The sequence below is a fragment of the Cryptotermes secundus genome, unplaced genomic scaffold, assembly GCF_002891405.2.
Source record: "Cryptotermes secundus unplaced genomic scaffold, Csec_1.0 scaffold842, whole genome shotgun sequence".
Taxonomy (NCBI): domain Eukaryota; kingdom Metazoa; phylum Arthropoda; class Insecta; order Blattodea; family Kalotermitidae; genus Cryptotermes; species Cryptotermes secundus.
The window spans coordinates 402,909-410,464 of NW_019736407.1; the positions used below are offsets into that span (position 1 = coordinate 402,909).

At 37.5% G+C, this 7,556-nt stretch overlaps 1 long non-coding RNA gene across 1 annotated transcript; it reads left to right on the plus strand.

The window, feature by feature from the left end:
• The first annotated feature begins 4,736 nt into the window (after positions 1 to 4,736).
• LOC117282743 lies at positions 4,737 to 6,494 on the plus strand. Its single transcript, XR_004513603.1, has 2 exons — positions 4,737 to 4,768; positions 4,835 to 6,494. It is a non-coding gene; the product is annotated as an uncharacterized LOC117282743 (long non-coding RNA).
• The last annotated feature ends 1,062 nt before the right edge of the window (positions 6,495 to 7,556 follow it).

The window sequence follows — 7,556 nt, forward strand, 5'->3', positions numbered from 1 at the left end:
ATCTTTCAACTGGTCACCAGAGGCATATAGGTTTGTGAATGGGTATTGTTAATTACACAGGTCTGCAAAAGTAATTTTTTTTCAGCTGCATGGAATATTTTTGGTAAACTTTATGTTTTCTAGGTTGCTGAACCCAAAAATGACCTCAATTTCCCCCTATCACGTACGGTTTTTTGGAAAGTAATAGGGGTTTACAATAAAAAATCACAACAGCGATGAAAAAAGTCACTAATTTTATTACATTGAACTAAACATATTATTTCCCATAATTAAACAAAAAATTCCTTCATGATATATTTAACATTCTGTGTTCAGTCTTTTTGGCTGTGAAACCTTTTCTTCTTCTCTTTTATGCGTCTCCAAACATGCTTTCGCTTTCCATTTTCCGTTTCCCGCTTGATCATCCAGCAGTAGTCTGCTAGCATATTCGTATTCCATCTTCCTTGGTAGCGTCTTTCGATATCATGGACATCCTGGTTAAATCGTTCACCCTGCTCTTCACTATAGGCTCCAAAGTTTTGGGGGAAAAGCTATTTTCTTTTTATTTTTTGTATTAAAGCCTTTCACATCTACCGAACAGAAATAAGAATCAGTCGTGTGGTTTTGCTGTTCATGCCACATCATAGGAATGCCAAAACGAAATAAGTTTTTCTTACCCTTAAACCACAAACGAAGATCTTCCTCGCACCTTCTGCACACCTTGTGAGGAGCCCAAGGTTTGTCTTGATCCCCAAGTTTCAATTTGAAATAAGCAAAATACACTTTCATCACAAAATCACTTATGTTTCTTTGTTGACTTTTAACTATGTATTAACCACAAATAAAACAAAAGTTGTCCGGAGAAATAACACAACCTCTTTGAGCCATAATACAGAGCTAAAACACAAGCACAGTCACGTTTGAATGCAGGATGTAAACTGAGTGGCTTATACTTCAACCAAGATCCTGAACTTATTTAGCATGTTGAGACATGATCAAATCTGACAGCAGGCTTGTTTATACTCATTCCTATTGCCCCAAAGAACATGTCCAAACATGCTCAACCGAGCTAGTAAGATTCCTCACCTTTCGCTACAAACAAAGTAAACGTGTTGGGACATGATCGCCAGAGCTCCTCACACCGCCAAACCCACCCTACCAACCCCTTCCACTGCCCCCCCATCCCACCCATTTTCTATTTGTATTATTTTTTAGATTCACTCTTATAAATATTATTTTAAAGTAAGAAATAATTATTAGATATGGTCTTTAGAATCAACAATAGGATACCAGATTTCATGTTGAAGAGAAATTTCACGCAAAATTAAACTAAAAATATGAGTTTTGCAAAGAAAATGACATGATGGATTTTTTTTACTGTTATTTCCGGTTTTAGTGAGTAAAAATCTATAAGAAACAGTAAAAATATCCTATACAGTTTTTTTGTTGCAGACCTGTGTTATTATTAAAGACTTTCCTATCTGACCTGTATCCAATGAAAGTTGTTAATATTGTGGCATGTAGAACTGCTGCTAAGCAATAACGGCAAAATAAGAAAATATGCAACAGCCATTCCTAAGTAACGCCTTCGCATCAAGCATTTTTTCATAAATGCAACAATTGGATACAACAATAATGGGAAGCGGTGTTCTCTACGCGGTGCATGCCGTGATGTTACGAGTATATCTAGAGGCAGACAGTCAATCAGTCAGTCGAGAGTTGCTGTGGCTGAGACTGGGGGACAGTTCAAGAACCAGGAGGAAGGGGAACGTCCACCGTTGGAAGCCGTTACTGGAAGACTGGTGAAGACACTGCAGGCTGAGAAGACTTTAATTGTGTGCTCAAGTAAACTGTAAGTTGTGTGAATGAGTGAAACGGTTATAATTACTTGTAGTCATGGATCTGTAAGAGTTCAGTAAATTCAATTAGCAATCAAAACCCCATCTCTAGTCACACAACCACATGACAATATTCTTGATTACAGGTGGCACACCTTGTCAGTTTTATTGATGATTTCGCGTGGGGCATGTTGTGAGGTAACTTTGGATGATAGATACATTTTTTTTAAGGACTATCATCCTCTAAGATGTGACATAGTGTGGTATGGTAGAAGTTTGCTAACCTTCAAGAAGTTGTCTCCGAATAAGGAGACTGTAAGTTCCTCTGAAATAATTGTAAACTTTTGCTTTCTAAAGGCCTTCTTAGGTGATCAGCTGTGTTCATATGCAGTTAGCATCCATTTTGAAGACTATCTTTGTCATCATGGGTTGATGTGATGAGTGTTTTTCATTTTGTATTTATTCCCACAGATCATGCTCTTAGTTATCCCGTTGTGTGATGCTGAGGGAATAATGGGTGTAGTCAAACGATCAGTGGAGCTTTTGCCCAGTGGTAACTGCCGGGAGAAGACTGAATGGAGTCATGCAATTAGTTTCACGGTCTATATTAGTTGTAACTGGTCCTTCATTACAGTGTTCTTTGACGGCTCCTTTGATCATATTTGTGGCTGGATCTCAATGGCTTCTCTCATTAAATAGTCCATGTAGCCTCCCATTTTGTCTAGTGCTGTGGTGTCCTTGCACTTTCTACACCACTGCTAACTTAACTTGGATACTAACTCCATATTTTCAGGGTCCATCACCCAAGAAAACTTCACTGCATACAATTGCCAGACTACCAGTGTCACATGTCAGAAGATATCACTGTGAGAACCTCAAATCATGTAAACTTTCCCGTTGTTTTTGAGCAACAAACCCCCAGAAGTATTAAGGAGAAAAGGACCAAAGGAATGAATTAGGCTCATTAATGCTGAATGTGGAGCAAACGTATACATTCTGCCATTGATGATGTTCAAAGTTGATGGCTTCTGATGATGTACAGATAGTGTGTGCCATGTGGATCTGTAACAGACATTTTATTCCAGCTATATCAGTGAGGACCACATTCTGAAATGTCCTGAACGCTTTCAGAAACACGTCTGGAAAATGTCTGAATATTCTGGATGATCAAATGTGTCTCACTGTGCATTGTTGTACCTGTATTTCTGCTCTGCAGATAACATTGAGCCTCTGCACATGGCACATATCCTCCAGCCTCTGGATAGAACTCTGTTCAAGCCATCGAAGACATTTTACTGGAAGGAGGTCATTGTAGTCATTCGCAGCAGTCTTAGTTGCAGCCATTAGTAAGTCTTTTTGGAAAGCTTTCAACACCTGCCTGGAGTAATGCTTCAGTTTATTGCAATGCTACAAAAGGATTTCAGTGCATAGGTACAATATAGATTCTAAAAATACCTGCAATATCAGAATGGTTTTGTTGTATCATCATTACAGGAGAGGGCTGGTCATGGTGTAACGCATGGTCAAGCCCTGTCATGCTGCAAGTGTGGTTCAGTAGTAGTCTGTTTGTGTGGAGTGAGGTTAACATAAAATTCATGAGAGGTTTGCACCAAGACTGAGTGATGTGCTTTTGTTTGTTTGTTTGTTTGTTTGTTTTTTTAAAGAGTGAAAGCGCCATGTAATTAGAAATGGGTGCAACATGTCAGTCCAAAAGGAAATATTAAATCATGCTGCAGAAACACATACCTATATTCTGCCAAAACTTAAAGCCGCTTTTATGCAGCAAACAATTCTGTCTGTGCTGGGCAACCAATCTCATCATTTTTCTGCTACAGTCACTCTTTTAGAACCAAAAAAAAAACATGCAAGAGCTCATCTGTTGTCCATGTTGGAAACTTTTAGAGGAACAGCCACTTTTATGCCACCCTCACTTGGCACAAGCGGACTGCAACTGTACCACACTCACAGCTTGCCACCATCTGATCTTGAGCTACATTTTCACCAGGTTTCAAAGTTGTTACCAGTCATGCAATGAAAATATCAATATTACAGAACCTCGTATTTTCCTTAAATGCCTAATGTTTCTCCATTGCACAAGTTTCTGTCATGAATACATTTTGATATTGACCCATCCACTGCTGGAACTTTGCAGTTCCTAGTTCACCAGACCGGACCTTCCTGAACTGTTCATTTACCAAAATTATTGCATCTTCAATAAAACCTTTCAATAACGTGTAAGAAAAATTGAAAAAAATAGCAGGCTAGATGTCTTAAGAGGAAAAGAGAACAGAAAAAGAAAATGCTACAGATAAGTGAAATGAGAAGAGCGTGATGAGGAGGTTCAGGCTTTTCCAAGTGAATGACTCAAGTTTCAACAATGAAGAAAGCAGAGTGGTAGGTGATAGTGAAGATGTTCTTTGAAGGTTATGTGGAGTATAGTGGAGCCAATCTATCATCAGAGGTGAGTGGCTTAATTGGCAGAGGTATAGAAATTGGTTTCATGAATTTCTTAATGGATCCCAAGGATGCAGTCAGTTCATTTGTGGAGAAGGTCCATGAACAGAATTTCCTTAACTTCTGGTTGCAGTTTCCGCACACTCTTCATGTGATACCAGTTGTGCCAATTATTTTTCACCACAAATATATGGAACTACTAGAAGTTATTTAATCCAGTTTTTTAACTTTGCATATTGACTGTATTCCACCATGACCCATTAATTAATTAATATTAACTTTAGTAACAGTTTTTATTATTTGAAGTTAAATAGTCATAGTTGCCTAGCCCTACCACAACCATCATATGTGCTGAGAAGAATGCAGTCTTCTGGGATTTGGCACCGTGTATATGTGGTGTTAACCGACGTTTCGGAGGAACGTATCGCCCCCATCTTCAGGGTTGAAGAAAAAGTATAAGTAAANGCTGTTAAGAAAACACCATTTCCAGAGAGTAGGTTGTAGTAGAGTAGGTTAACACCACATATACACGGTGCCAAATCCCAGAAGACTGCTTTCTTCAGGTTGTTCTTAGTTTTCATTTATTTCTGTGGTACAGCTACATATATACTTGAATTGACTTTGAATTCATTACCTTGTAAATACTGTTCTCTGTGTATCTGTATAATTCTCTTCCTTGTGGTATTCTTATATAAATTTGAAATTCATCTCTTTTCATACTTGACCTTGACTGTATAAGCATTTTGAAAGCTACGACTTCAAAAATTTATTCAACATTCAGTTCTTCCTGTTGTACTCTTAGTCGTAAATATGTGCTGACCAGACATAAGATAATAGCAAAAACAACTGAAGAGATATAAATGCTGTGATTATTACTTATATTAATTTTAACCTTTTTTGATATGGTTTACTATTTCATCTGTGCCACAAGTGGCTAAGTGAACACCATCATGATAAAGGTTAATCACAAGCTGATATTTAGTTGCCACTAGAAATCTGGCAATCATGTATCTTGATCCCTGGCCATGAGTAAGTAGTTTTCTCTTCGGAAAGCATTTTCAAAAAGTTCTTAAAATCACTGTGCATAAGAGGGCATATTAGATTCTTAATTCTGTTCTATACTGCGACAGGTTATAATGTTAAAAAGATTGTTGAACTGAACCAAAATTATGGCATGGCACATGAAGCATATACTAATATGTGTTCCTTTTTATTTAGTCATTTAAAATTCATCTGTCTCAGAATTGTTTATGCTGTTTGTTTTTGTGATGAACCTAGATGCCTGCAGAGAGAAGTATTACATTATATGATGTGTGATTATAGTAAAGGATGTGAACAGTAAGTACTTCAGTTTTTTGGCTCTTGTTTCATTCAATAAATATAAAATAAATTGTAGCACTCAACTGATGGATAAACAATGTCACATTGCATACAATGTTTATAAAGAATATATGCTCATAATTCAGTTTTCCCAAACAGAAATTTTCACAATTCTGTTCTTATTAATATTTATAAAGTTGAGATTTGAGTTTTCACAGCAGTGAATATTCTTTCTGTAGTATTCCAGATCATGGGTTCCCCTAACACAGGGTTGCAATGAATTGGGCCACAAGGGCCTTCTGATGGGTTTGCATAGTGCTAAAATAATCAAGTGAACTTGAATGCTAAAATTATTGTTAAGTAGGCACATAAAAATACACATAATCCCAAATGTTTTCTTTAATATTATATTATAAATCTACAGTAGGCCCTTGCACCATTTGTGACACAAGCCAAAATGTGATTTCAGATACTGGGTTGACTTTAAATGAGTCCAGCAACTACTGTACTAGGTTACGTGTATGACACTGTGTAGTCAAGTAGATGGGTGCTGCTCAAGATGAAGAAACGAACTCCATTTTCTACCCTGAAGATGGGAGCAGTATATTTCTCTGATCACTGGTCCTCACCTTCTAGACTGCGCCATGTTGTAACCCAGAAGACCAAAACATGAGGATTGATTTTGTGTTTATGAATGTTTGCTTCGCCACTGATTATCTCAGTTGTCACAAGTGGTCCAGCATATTTCTTTAGGATATGCCTATGGTAATACAAGTTGAAGAATGTAAATTGTGAAGCTTATAGTTATGTACTTTCCCCTCTTACTTCATCTCTTCAGGCTCAGAATTCTCTTAACTACTTTGTTCTCAAACACACTCTTACCTTGAGCAAAGACAAGAAATTGAGACAAAGTCAAATGAGACAGGAGGAAAATATTTGGTGTATCTAGCATCACCAGAAGTGGCATTATTCTATGTTCCTTTGAAGCATATAGTTCATCTGATTGTTTAAAAATTCAGTTGACACCCCACATGAGACAATTTCTGCAGAGACCAGCTGCAGTAATTGCTGTTTATTGCGAGAATCAACCAATAATTTCCCTCTGTGGCCAAAAAGAGTTATTTAATGTTGAAGCCAGTGGTACATATAGTAACCACTGTGTTTAAACTCTTAAATATCTCATGAAGCCCTTATTAAGTACAGTAAGTTGATTCTGCTTGCTTGTAGGTCATAGATTGTTCCAAAATGCATTTTAGTTTCAGGAAATAGAATACTTTATTGTCACTGCTGCGAGTACCACAAGTCCTATAAATATCTTGTTCACCCTTTGTATATTAAGCACTTGGCCTGCTCAAATTCAGAATTAACTGCAGAAACTGTGACTCTTATAGTCAATTGGTAGGACTCCTGGATGAAGAATGCAGGTAAATATAAATGCCAGCATGTAGTTCTTAACAAATGGCAACTTACTACTACAAATAAATGTCCTAAAATTCCAGTATAAAATTATTAATGAAGTTTATAATGCTATGAACAAATGTTAATTGTTAAAGTTATCTCTGTGTTCAATTAGGCACCAGCCAAGAAGATGTGTGAGAAGAGGTATGTAGTTCCTTGCACTTTTAACCTCAGCACTGTATGTATAGAAATGAATGGTGAGCTTCACGCTCTGGCTTCTTTATTGGCGGGACTCAAAATGCCCAGATGCCCATAGGACAAAGGACTAGGTGGTCCCCGGGCCTGATCTCAACACAGTGGCTAAGAGAAAAGTCCCTGAATCTGCTTGAAATTGAATCTGTGTTCTTATTACCATGTCATAGAAGCATGTAGGGAGCTCCTAAGCATGCATATCAGTGATGAGATATCACACTCCGACCGCCTTTAACACCCATTATAGGCACCAGAGACGTTTTAGAAGGGAACAGAAAAATAAAACCCCAGCCTGGTAAGGGAAGTCATATTGAA